General features: G+C 38.5%; 1 long non-coding RNA gene across 2 annotated transcripts in view; it reads right to left on the bottom strand.

The window, feature by feature from the left end:
- Positions 1–4,908: 4,908 nt before the first annotated feature.
- Positions 4,909–12,905, bottom strand: part of LOC110285883 (uncharacterized) — a 60,819-nt gene continuing 52,822 nt past the window's right edge. For both annotated transcript variants that reach the window (XR_003835598.1, XR_015046203.1), the window contains exons 3-4: positions 11,314–11,415; positions 4,909–5,007 (exon numbers count right to left, since the gene is read on the bottom strand). This is a non-coding gene — a long non-coding RNA (uncharacterized LOC110285883). The remainder of the gene's footprint in view (positions 5,008–11,313; positions 11,416–12,905) is intronic.

Below are 12,905 nucleotides of genomic sequence, written 5' to 3' on the forward strand. Positions count from 1 at the left end.
TTTTGTTTTGTTTTGTTTTGTTTTGTTTTGTTTTGTTTTGTTTTGTTTTGTTTTTGAGACAGGGTTTCTCTCTGTAGTCCTGGCTGGCCTGGAACTCACTTTGTAGACCAGGCTGGCCTCGAACTCAGAAATCTGCCTGCCTCTGCCTCCAGAGTGCTGGGATTAAAGGCCTGCGCCACCACACCCAGCTGCTGTCTGTCTTTTTAATGCTTCCCTGCATTTGAGATCTCTCTAAGTCATTTGAATTTCCTATAATCTATGGGTATTTTCTAATAGTACCCTGATCTCTAATGATCTGTCTTACTCAACCCCTGGCCAAATGAGATCCAGAGAGAAGAATATGTTTCTTGGCATACATTTTACATTTACTAAATGGTTAATAGTAATACTGAAAGAAAGAACCCAGCATCAAGTATCTTGTACTAACTGACTCTATTTTAACTTGACACACACTAGGGACATATGGGAAGAAGGAATTCTAATTGAGAAAACGCATCTACAGGATTGGCTTGTAGGCAAGTCTATAGAGCATTATGTTGATCATTGATTGATGTGGGAGGGCTCAATAAAATATGGGTGGCACCATTGCTTCACAGATGGTCCTGGATGGTATAAGAAAGCAAACTGAGCAAGCCACGGGAAAAATCCAGTGATCCTTAATGACCTTCACATCAGTCTCTGTTTCTAGGTTCCTTTCCTGTTTGAGTTCCTGTCTTGACTCCCCTTAGTGATGGACTGTGTAGTGTGGGAAAATAAGCTCAAATAAACCCTTTCCTCCTCAAATTCCTTTTAGATGTCGATTCACAGCAACAGAAACCCTAAGTAAGACATATGGATTGCTAATAGGCCATTGCTTCCAGACCCTTGGGTCATGGTTCAGTCTTAAGATGGCAAAGAAATAGCTCACACCGAAGAGACCCAGAATCTCCAGTAGAATGTCTAGCACAAGAATTATTAAAAAAAAAAAAAACTTACATTTACATTTTCCACAGCAAAGTACCCTAATCACAGATTTCCATCTTTCAACTTAGGGAGAAACCTGTGAAGGAAGAGAGTCCTGCTACTTTTTTTGGTTAATGTTTAAGGTCACTTCCCAGGAAATTTGCCTTGTGAAGTAGAGACACCAGACACATGATTTTGGTAGCATTATTATCTTGTTAGATGCTCAAATTTCTACGTAGTCTTTGTTGTTATTGTTGCTGTTGCCTTACGTTACTATTTCTGTGGTAATATGCCTTTCTCCTAATTTAGATGGAATTTCTCATATCCAAATAAATAAACACATAAAAGGCTCAGTGACTACAAAATATTACCTTCCTTCCTCTAATTCTGGGTGAAAGGGAAGGCTCTCTACATAATTCCTACAATTCAGTTTTAAAAGTAGAAAGCCATGAAGAATTTTGATGACTTTTTTCCCAAACACACATCTTGAATGTGTGAGTTTTTCATGTCTACATTTAGACATGAAATCTTTATATCATCTTTATATCTCTGTAAGGCTGGCAAAGGTGGTATCCTTCTGCTAGGTAGGCATCTGTAATCCCACAAGACGGAGAGCCTGTCCATCAGAACCCATCACAACCATCTTCCCTGACAGCAGCAGTGAGATCATGCATGGCTCTCAGCACACTTGCCTTGGAGTTCAGCTGGACACTGACTTAAAAACCCAAATATAGCATTTCCCTCTTCCCAGTTATGTTCTTACTTCACAAACAGTAGCATGAGTTTATGTCCATCTTTAGGTGTCTTCCAAAAAACGGGAACTTCCTTATATTTGTGAATTCAACTAACTGTATAAGTTTTATCTTATGGGGAAGGTGAAGTATATAATTTGACTGATTGCTTCACCCGACACCAGTATAACCATACATCTAGGTTCTCTTTTAAAAACTTGCCAAGCTTATCACTCACAGTTAAGGACTGATTTAGCTGAAATTGATTGTCATCCAGACAGCATATCTATAAGAGAACTCCTTTGGTCCATCATTCATAGTCAGAGACTCAATGCAAGCATTACCTTGTCTCCTTATTTGATTTAACTTAGTCCCTGTCTGAATGTATAGATATAAAGTCAGAAGCCAGACTGACCCTAGCCTTTCTCAGAGGCCTTGATAAAAGGACAAACGGAACTTTAGTTCTGTGTCCTTGTCCAGGAATAGACTTAGCAAGGTCAGTCTGAGGCTGGAGCCAGGGATTCGTAGCAGTCAAGGTCATGGCTTCTAGTGTTCCCCTGGATTTAAGCAGCTCAGGCAGCTGTGTCTGAGGTATCCTGTATTTTCTTTGCCAACATTGTCTAATTTAAGTCTCTAATGACTTGGGCCATTTTCTACCTTGATAATAGTATATATGATGCAGTACTTCTTAATAAACTTGCTTGGCATAAGTCATCAGCTTATGAAAGAAGTCATTGTTCCAGCTATTGCTTTTGTCTCCTTTTATTCTCATTTCTTTATTTCTTAACCTTTGTCTACATACTCAGCACCTCAATGTTCAGGAACTTTATATTTGTGAGTTCAGTTTGCATAATTTTTATATTTGTGTGTGTGTGTGTGTGTGTGTGTGTGCACATGCATGCTAAATATTGAACTTAGCGTATTTTGCATACTACCTTATCCATCTTGAGCCTTCCCCTGTTCCTCACACGTCATTCCAGGAGGAAAATCTGCCTGAACATTTAACTTGAAATGTTGTTCTTTTCTAGTTGCAGTCTCTGGCTCAGAGGCCCATTATGTCTACGAAGCTGCTGCCACTTGTACCTCTGTGAACTGCAGATTGAATTACTGTCATTCTCAGTGTTATTGGTAGAGATCATCCTTAAAGAGGAGGAATTAGATTTCATCTCATTCACAAGAGTGATGGGCACGGCAGCTAAGTATAGAGAATCCCCCTAACTTTACTGTGTTGCTAAGCTTGGCTAGCCTCAGTAGACAGTGTTTCACACTAGATAAAGGAACATCAAATTTCGACATGATGCCTATACATGGGCACTGCTCTTTCACACTGGCTATCCATCACCATATCAGAAACTAAAAGGGTGCATTTACTCACACATCTAATGAGGCACTAACTATATGGGGAATTGCAGGATGGTATCCAGTCGAGCTGATGTCTGAACCCCGATGGTCATAATTCACCTACATGACATGGTAGGTGTTCCCTTATTCTCCTGGAACTCTAGCCCCTGCCTAAGGTACCACCCACCATAGCCCCCACAAGAGAAGCATGGTCAGTAGTCACAGAAGCAAAGGCCCAAGCTTCTGACCTTCAGGCTAAACTCCTCCCCAGTTACCTAGCAACAGTGAAGACCATAAAAAGGGGTGCTCAGCCCCCACCAAGCTCTCTTACTCTCACTCCTTTGTCCCCTTACCTCTCACTTCTCTCTCCTCTTCCCTTTCTCTTTGTCTTCTCCTCTCTCTTTCTCTAGCCTCTGTCCTCTCCCCCCTCTCTTTCTCTCTTTCTACCTTCTCTCTTTCCCCTGCATTTCTATAATAAAGCTCTTAAACCATAGAGAGTCTCTGCTCCTTCAAGTTCTGCTTCACACTCTGGTCAATGTTGGGAACTTCTTCCCCTATCCCCTCTCTCCTGCAACCCTGGGGCTTTAGCAAGATAGCTCTGGGGGAAAGGAAGGGGGTCCCTGGTCGGGGACTGCCCCTTTCTCTATCTCCTGCCATGTGGGTCAGGTATGCTCACCTGGGGCCAAGTGGAAAAGCACCTGGCAGTCTCCCCACATCCATCTACCAGATTACAGGAACTCTGGCTGAATGTGGCATATTTTTCCTCCCCACTTTTTCCCAGGGCCCCCAGCCCCCCCCCCCCCTTTATTTTGTTCCAACAGCCCTAAGCCTTCATTACTATGGACACCACTGCCCTTTAGTTCCATTGTCACTCCTGAAGACTCCTCCAAAGGCCTTTAAGCATGCCCTCTTTGAATTTTTATTCCTTATCTTTTACATTTTATTTTTATGCTCTATCACAACATCTTTAGCAGCAAACACAAACCTCCCTGCAAAACATCTTAAGAAAACACCATAAAATGTAGAGAAATTATGGAATCAAGCATTTATAATATTTGTAGCTTGACTCAGAAGTTCAGATTACACCATTGAAATTCTGTCTTTTCCCATTGTCAGCTATGCTATTCTTTTATATAGACCTGGAAATCTTGTTTGTCATCTCATTCATGTTGATTTATAATGTGACAATATACCTGTTTCTTATCATATATTGGAACTAATCAAGGCTAGCCATCACTTCTTAGTCATCTTTATTTTCTTTTCTCCAGACTATACTGCCCCTGACTGAAGCCCCCCAAAATACAGTTATTGACTTAATTCATAGTGTGATATCAAGCCCCAGATTTTTGTATTAAAAGATTTTTTTTAAAATTACATCCCCATTCTCTGATTGAGTATAGTTTCTTAAAGAATAATTCATCCTGAAGAAATTCATCTAGTAATATAGCTGAACAGAATGGTAGAAACATACTGGCACAACTCTTTTATATGTGATGCAAGGACAGTTTGCAGTTTGGAACCATTTTCAATAGTGGAGGGGAAAGATTGCATAAGAATCCAAGAGATTAGAGACCCAAGAAATGAGTCATGTTTAACAGTCTTACCTTCTGGCACTTGGATATCCTGAATCCCATCCAAGACTGTGTTTCTATATACATAAATGTGAAGATTTACTTTGAATCTCAATTACTCATATTTTAGATAAACTGGGATAGAAGTTCTTGAAATAATAAATCTGTGATATAACAAGTTCTCAAAATAATACATCTCTTATGCCATTCTCATATGCGTTGTGATGTTTCCTTATCGTGAATATCCACAAATGATTCTTAATGAATGGAGGCATCTGTCATTATAAGACTTGGGCTATTACGATCAAATATACTCACAGCCACTTCACCAGGAGGCTTCTTCCAAGAACAAGACACGATTTGTCCTCCTCAAATCCTACTAAAGTCTGATAGTCTCTGGGACACCCAGTGGAAAGTGGTCCCTGTCAAAAAAAGCCAGGTTCTGTGTTATCTTCTGACAAACAATTAGAGCATGGATGGAAATGGAAATAAACACAGTTTATTAAGAAATGGATTCCACTTGCAAGCATCAGAATGAAACAGTGAGCTGAGGAAAAACTATGCATTCAAGAGAAGTAAGCCAGAGGCCTTGTTATGCAGCTTCTCTCTTCCATGTTGTATAGTGTGTGATTTTTACAGTCAAGCTTTGCTCTCGGCATGAAGCCTGGGTAGAGACCTTTCAGTGAGCTCCTGCTACTGGCTTTCTAATTGTGATGGAGCATTCTCCAGCTTCTATTCTTCTGCCACAAAAACAATCATTATTTCCATGAAGACCAGGACATTGGAGGCACAGAACTCAGAAGCTAGATTCACATGAGAGACACTGCGGCTACATATGTCATTCTTCTGTGTGTACTGGGTTTTGATGTGCATTAGTTAAGCTTGAATTAAAGTTGGTGTAAACAGCAACGCCTACCACAAAAATGCTCTTGTGGGCACTGCCACAGAAACCAAATACAAACAAGACTTCAGGTGTATACCCAGGGAGTATCCCATGTTATATAAGCCCAAACATAAGGGCCTTTCAGTTTTAAAGAGGTGGAAGGTTAAGAGAATATCATGAGAAATTATAAAACTGTAGATTTCAATTTCCTGGTTACTTAACAATAGATAAGACACTCAGTTTATATTTGCTCTCAGAAACCAAATTGCTGACTCACTGGGCAAGAAACAATGCTGACTCACTGGGCAAGAAACAATGCTGACTCACTGGGCAAGAAGTAATGCTAACTCCCTTTGAAAGAAATAAAAGCCAAATTCTAAATGGAGAGCAAATTCACATAGTGTCAGGAAAAAAAAGATGAATTAATTGACAGATGTATGAAACCATATACAAATTTGTCATGCTTTTTAAAACATATTTTCTTTTTACATGTAATGTGTATCTGTCTCTCAGTGTGTATGTGTAGGTATGTACTGATGCCTGTGGAGTATTCCCAAAAGGAAGTGGGGTTGTTTGGAGAAAAAGTTACAGGGATATGTGGCTAACCTTATGTAGGTGCTGGGAACTGAACTCTGTAGGACAAAGAAGTGGGTGTGAAAGCTGAGCCATTTCTCCAGCCTGTGGCTTTTATTTAACATGCTACATGAGCCACCCAGAGGGTAGAAACATTCAGAGCTCCGTACACTCCTTTGAGAAATAATACAGCTTTGTTTTTATAAAGATTTAAGGTTGAAAAGCACCTTTGAGATAATTCATTTTGTTTCTTTTTTTCGCATTAAAGTAGTAATAGAGAAATATTCAGTAGAATCACAAATCACACACTATACAACATGGAAGAGAGAAGCTGCATAACAAGGCCTCTGGCTTACTTCTCTTGAATGCATAGTTTTTCCTCAGCTCACTGTTTCATTCTGATGCTCGCAAGTGGGTTCCCTTTCTTAATAAACTGTGTTTATTTCCATTTCCATCCATGCTCTAGTTGTTTGTCAGAAGACAATGCAGAACCTGGCAGAATACCAGGGAAAACACCAAACAGTAATGATTTGTATGTATGTAATAATAAAGATAAAACTGTAGACCTTAGTTTTATGGGTAACAGTAGATAAGACTATCAGTTTATATTCTTTATCTGAACCCAAAGTATTGACTCACAGTGCAAGTAATGATAGCATTTGCTATTGGCAGCTGAGCCATTTCTGATTCTTATTGGTCACTCAGATGGTTGAAACATTTAATTTTCCATACAATTGTATCAGAAATGACAGTTCAGATGTGTTAACATATATACACACATACATATATCTTCAAATGTCTGGATTTATCCTTCCTAACGGCTTTGTTTTATAAAATGTTAAGGTTGAGAAGTGTCTTTGAGATCAGCCTTGGCACCAGCATTATTGGCTGCTAACTTAAATACATAAGTCAATAAAAATGGCTTCTCATTATACCCAGTTTGCCTAAACCGGTGAAGGTATCAGGGTTTGGATACAATTTTCAGAAAGTTTTCCTTTCTTATTTAGTAGTGTAAATTTTCTACGAAGATGTATAATTCTCAGAAAGGGTGAACAGCTGATCATCAGCCTGGCAATGCTGCTGTGAGAGAGCTGAAATGGTCTGCAGGTATCCAATAGACACAGAGCGTTTTGGCAGGGGTTCGCTTTTTTAGCTGCACGTGACTGGTTTTCTCTTCTTTTTCTCTCCACTTACTAGAAAGATACCTATCTGCTTACCATCAGCTTCATATCCTGAGTCAATCTGAAAGAAGAATCTAATCTATGTTGTTTAGCTCTTTAAATTACTAGATTTTTTTTTCTTTTTTGATACAGGTTCAAGTGTTGGTTCTTTGATCTTCTACCGGAGCCTGCTACACACAGAGTGTGTTATTGTGAGGGCTAGGTTTGGAGAGAAAGTGAGCTTTGAAAAACCTACTCTTGTACTGTACTGTTCAGATCATTATCTTACGTCCCTTAGTATTTTGTAAGTCCCTTTCAGCTGTTGCCAGTATTACTGGCTGCTAGCTTAGTATATAAAGGGGTATGTGTTTATGAATAATGAGGAGTGCCATTTGCTTTTAGCTTGTCATAGTGAATGACTTTAAAAAAAAATAATTAGCCTAAAATGTTTTTGGAAAGACATAGAAAGGAGCAAAATAAAGGGGAAAGGAGATGCCAATTCTGGACAAATCCAGAGCCTTGAAAAATGCATCACTAGCATCAGAGTCTCCCCAGAGAAATCCACTTTGATTCGAGGAACTGTAGATTTGTCTCTCCAAGTCCCCTTTCTACTAGGAATATGGAAGACCACTTTTCCCTCTCTGGCACTAATTCTTCCCATTTGTACAGGTTAGATTCGACAGAGAATTTTACATAGGAAGAATAAAGCGAAAATGATTAGACAAAACACCTGATGTATTTCTCCCAGGAAAAAAATTCATCCCGACTAGGAATAATAGTCTATTTCCCTAAAGCCCCAATGGTTAGGACAACCTTAACACTGTGCAAAGATTTTCAGGCAGGGTCAAGCATCAGGCTACTGACTGAGAGTATGGAATAATTGGATAATTCACCACATATACTTAAACAGGCAATTTGGCTTTTGATCTTGAAGTTATTAAACTCTAGGCTCCCAGCATTGCTAATTTCACAGGCTTCTTGTACTTTCTTGTCCAATAGTCCAAACCTTTGCTGAAGTGGAGACCACACCCTTTAGAAACTCTGACACTCCAGTTGCCTACTGATCATACTAGGCAATAATAAAAGGAGAAGACCCTGTAGTGCTGTTCAGTGAGGATTTGGGCTCCTGAGCTGGTGGCTGATCAGAGCATGTCCTCCTACAAACTGTTGTCATGTTATAGGCGAGTAATTTTAAATTGTCGAAGAATCTCTCTATTACTTCTCTAAAACTTGTTGACAAAATTCTGTTGCTTACAGGTTAAAGCCTCATATTTTTCAGATTTACCATTTCATAAAATATAATATACTTGATTCTTTATTTTTAATTTCAAAATCAAATAAACAATTCAAGTGATTACCAGAGAAAAATTTTCTATCAAAGGGTCAAGCCTTATAGGTTAAAATCATCACTTTGAAAACTAACATACAGTAGCATATAATATCCAGGTAAGCACTGCACGTACTATAGGTTAATATTATTTTATGAACTTTTCTTCAAATATACTTTGTGGTAAAATTATATGTGTTTCTATGTCATTATAAATATGTACTGTATTAAATTTGTCATACAATTATAACACCTCATACATTAGCTCAGTAAGTATTTGTTAGAAATAAAGTTTCTGGAAGTAATAGCTTTTGAAAATTGTCATGATGTTTGACATGACAGAGTATAATTTAGAAGAGAAATTATAGAATCCACTGAAAGGAATTAACTTCTAGGAAGGAATTTCAGGGCTCTGCAGTCAGGAACGTGTTTTGGAATGTTTTTAAGTCTTCAGTCATGGCAACAGGTGAGTAGCAATTTGTTGAGTCTACAAATCTCACAGTTAAAATATTTGATGTAGAGGATTATACTTCAATGTTGTGATCATCTAGGATCAGGCTGAGCTTCAGAATCAAAAGCTTCTTTTGTAGTTTCTCTACCAGGGTGATGCTGTAGAGCATCAGCATTCACAGGTGACTTTCCCAGGCTTCTGTGTGTTCTCAGGTACTGTACTATTGCTAATGAACTCAGGCTGGGTTTTGTTTGTTTTTCTTTTACGTTCTTTGAAAGAAATAGACATGTCTGATTTAGAATAGTCGTCCTTGACATAGTTTTCTTCTGCAGATTAAAAGAGTCTGCACAGAAAACCTCTGTTAATATTTCATTGGAATTACTAACCAATCAGATAATAGTGCACAAAAAATTATGCAAGAATAGCCGATGATTAAGAATTACTCTTAGAGCTTTTGTAAAAGTAAGGGTGAGTTGAGTTTACTGATCAGGGAATACAACTGTACTTCTGATAAATGGATACACACACTGTGGAAAGTTCACATTATTACTGAAACTGATAACCACACGAGCCATTACCAGTCAGGGTACCTTCTATAGAGGGTGATGGCCATAATAAGGGACCAGAATGCAAATGGTTTCCCTAGGTGTTTGATGATTTGTAGTTCTTGTGACTATGGTTCCTTTAATAATTTTATTTTCTGAAAGTTAATTAAAATATAAAGTGGCTACTGATTTTATGTTTATTTTTCTTTTAAATGTGAAAAAATAAAATTTGACCTTATGGATAACACAACATAGCACATCTACATAATTAATTACTTATGATTGAAATTATTGCATCTGTCACTGGATTCTGGAACTGAGATTCAATTGCATGCAGATAATGCAAACCATTAAGGAGATCAAAATACAGCAACAATTTGGGAGTGGGGTCTGTTATTTGGTTATTTCTACAATTTCTTGGAAAACATTTTTAGTATATATTCTTTCTTTGAACTTTTAAATTTTTCCTTCTACTAAAAATTTCTTTTTTTCTCATATTATGTATATGATTATAGCTTCCCTTCCATTTCCTCCTCTCAGTTGCTGTTCACCTCAAGCCCTATCTGGATCCACTTCCTTCTGTCTCAAATTAGAAAAGAATAGGCTTCTAAGGGATAATAATAAAATATAGTAGGTTGGGATAAACTAAAACTAATATCAAAATAGGACAAAAAACAAAAAGAAGAAGAAGAAGAAGAAGAAGAAGAAGAAGAAGAAGAAGAAGAAGGAGGAGGAGGAGGAGGAGGAGGAGGAGGAGGAGGAGGAGGAGGAGGAGGAGGAGGAGGAGGAGGAGGAGGAGGAAAAGAGCCCAGGAAAAGGTACATGAATCATATGCAGATCCAGATACCCATTTACTTGCACTTACACTCAGGAATCTTATAAAACTCTAAACTGAAAACCATAATATACACCCAAAGAACCTGTAAGACAAAAGGAGTGTGTGTGTGTGTGTGTGTGTGTGTGTGTGTGTGTGTGTGTGTGTGTGTATGGGGGGGAGTGTTTGAGGTCTTTAGGTTTTGAAATTTACAAAATCACATTACTTACAAATGAGAATAATGATCTGACTTCTTCCTTTTCTGTCAGAAACTCTTCATTGATTTCCCTAGTTGATGAGTTGATGATCCAGATAGGATTTCTAGTACTACCAAGTTGAGAAGAGTGGGAGTCTGTAGTTTTCTGTTTGATGTTTGATTTTATATTGAGAGAGAGAGAGAGAGAGAGAGAGAGAGAGAGAGAGAAGATAGGGGAGGAAGGGAGAATCTGGGAGTAGTTGTGGTAAGATTATAATAGAGTAGTTTAAATGGATATCAGATCTAATGGAAAAGATTCATTTGTCCTTTTTCTCTTTGTGTGATATTTTATGTGTACTGCTTGTGTATGTTGAAACATCACTGAAATTAGTAGTTCAAATCTCTGTATCAAGTGAATAGTATCTTGATACAAGTCAAACGCTAGTGTTCTTGTATGAACTGCCCCACAGCAGAAAATGTGGGGCTGGAAAAGTGACGGTTGGGACTACTTTATTGCTTTGTGCTTTCAGTTATACTCAGTCCTTCATGATGAGGCTCCTGTTTTTTTTATCTGCTCAATATTTGTTTCCACAGTGACATCACACGCTCAAAATGCTTAGTAGGTACTAATTTACATATAGTAATATACAGTAAGTAGACTTCAGTTATATTTTTAGAAATCCCAAATTAAACACTGATGTACACTTTTTCATCTGAAAAACAAAATGTCTTAAATGATTGTCAATGCAAAACGGTTTTAGCATCACAAGGGAACAAACCTTTGGTCCTGGCTCTGTGGGATTTCCTAGATTAGGGTAATTGATGTAGGACGATCCACTCTGAATGTTGATCACAGCATCCCATGGGCTGGGGTCCTAAAGCTGAATATAAAGGACAAAGAGTGAGTAGCAGCATTCCTCAGTCTGTATCCTGACTGTGGATATAGTGTGAGCAGCTGCATCAATCTTTTTCTGACATCATGTTTCCTCCACGATGAACTGTACCCTTGAACTACAAGCCAAAAAAAACCAACCAACCAAACAAACAAACAAAAAACCAACTTGTCCTAAGGTATTTTTTGCCATTTCCCCCCACAGCAATGAGTAAGTAACTAATACATGTCTAAATGCTTCCAATTCAATCAGTTCCCATATTTAATATGCTGCAGACAGCTGACCGAATCTGTATCTCCACCCCTGTATATTGTTTACCTCCTTCTTGCTTGTATTGTTAAAAATAATCGAAGTTAAGCACTTTTCAGCTTTTCATGAACAAAAGAATTAGGTAGCAGGTGGTTTTCACTTGCTGGTACTGTGGGCAGTGAATCTGGGGTTGAACCCTTCTGTGATTGGGCATCATGCCAGTGTGGTACTGTGAGATAGAAAATGACTGGGAAGCTGATTGACTCAAAGTCCTACTACCTGATAACAGGGTTGGTTGCTTAAGCGAAAACCTTGCTTTAGCATACCATGAAGTAATCTAGCACTCAAAGTGTCTTCAAATTGACTGGGGTCATGGTCGTTTGATGCTAAAGTCCACAGTTAAATAAAACAATATCTTTTCAAACACTCCCTTCTCCACTCCTTCTGAATGGATACTGATGGGATACAATTATATAACCAAAGTTCTTTTTTTTTTTTAATTTGCATTTAGTCTAAAAGAATACTAAAGATATTCAGAAATTTCCTAGCCTTGTATTGCTTTTTCATACTAGGCTAAAGAAGTTATTTAAAGCCATAGTTTCCTCAGATACTTCTTTAACACTTAACATGGAAGATATTTATAGGGACAAGAAGATGCAGTGACAGGTCAGTGAACATGCTCCTCATCTTCCCTCATTCAGTCTTTCTTCACAAAATGGAAGGAACTCTGTGAAGTGCAGATCCCTTGACGGTTCAATGGCTCAGACTGCTCGTTGGAAGATTGACAGTAAGTTTCTTGGTAGGCTATGTTCAGTCTGCTTGGTGGGAGTCCAGGCTCACCTCAGATTCATTTCTCTCCCTCTTCCTCTATAAATGCTGAGCTTCGGGTCACTTCAAGAAATATAAGTCTCTGTCTTGAGTACAAGAATTAGACTATGGTGTCTTCCTGTGTGTAAAACTTCCCATGCTTCTTCTCATTTCTTCCCTTCACCCTTCTCTTCCTCTCTCGATTCCTCTGTTCTCCCAGGGATTGTAGGAATGAGATCCCGTGCCCATTTCTTCCCTCCATCCTTCTCTTCCTCTCTCGATTCCTCTGTTCTCCCAGGGATTGTAGGAATGAGATCCCTCGCCCCACAGTGATCCCTAATCATTCCGATGGTTTTTGGTTTGGTTGTTTGGTTTGGTTTGGTTTTTGTCCACTTTTCTTTACCTTGTTAGTTACTACTTCC

The sequence above is a fragment of the Mus caroli genome, unplaced genomic scaffold (genome assembly GCF_978045245.1).
Source record: "Mus caroli unplaced genomic scaffold, Mus_caroli_1 scaffold_20, whole genome shotgun sequence".
Lineage (NCBI taxonomy): Eukaryota > Metazoa > Chordata > Mammalia > Rodentia > Muridae > Mus > Mus caroli.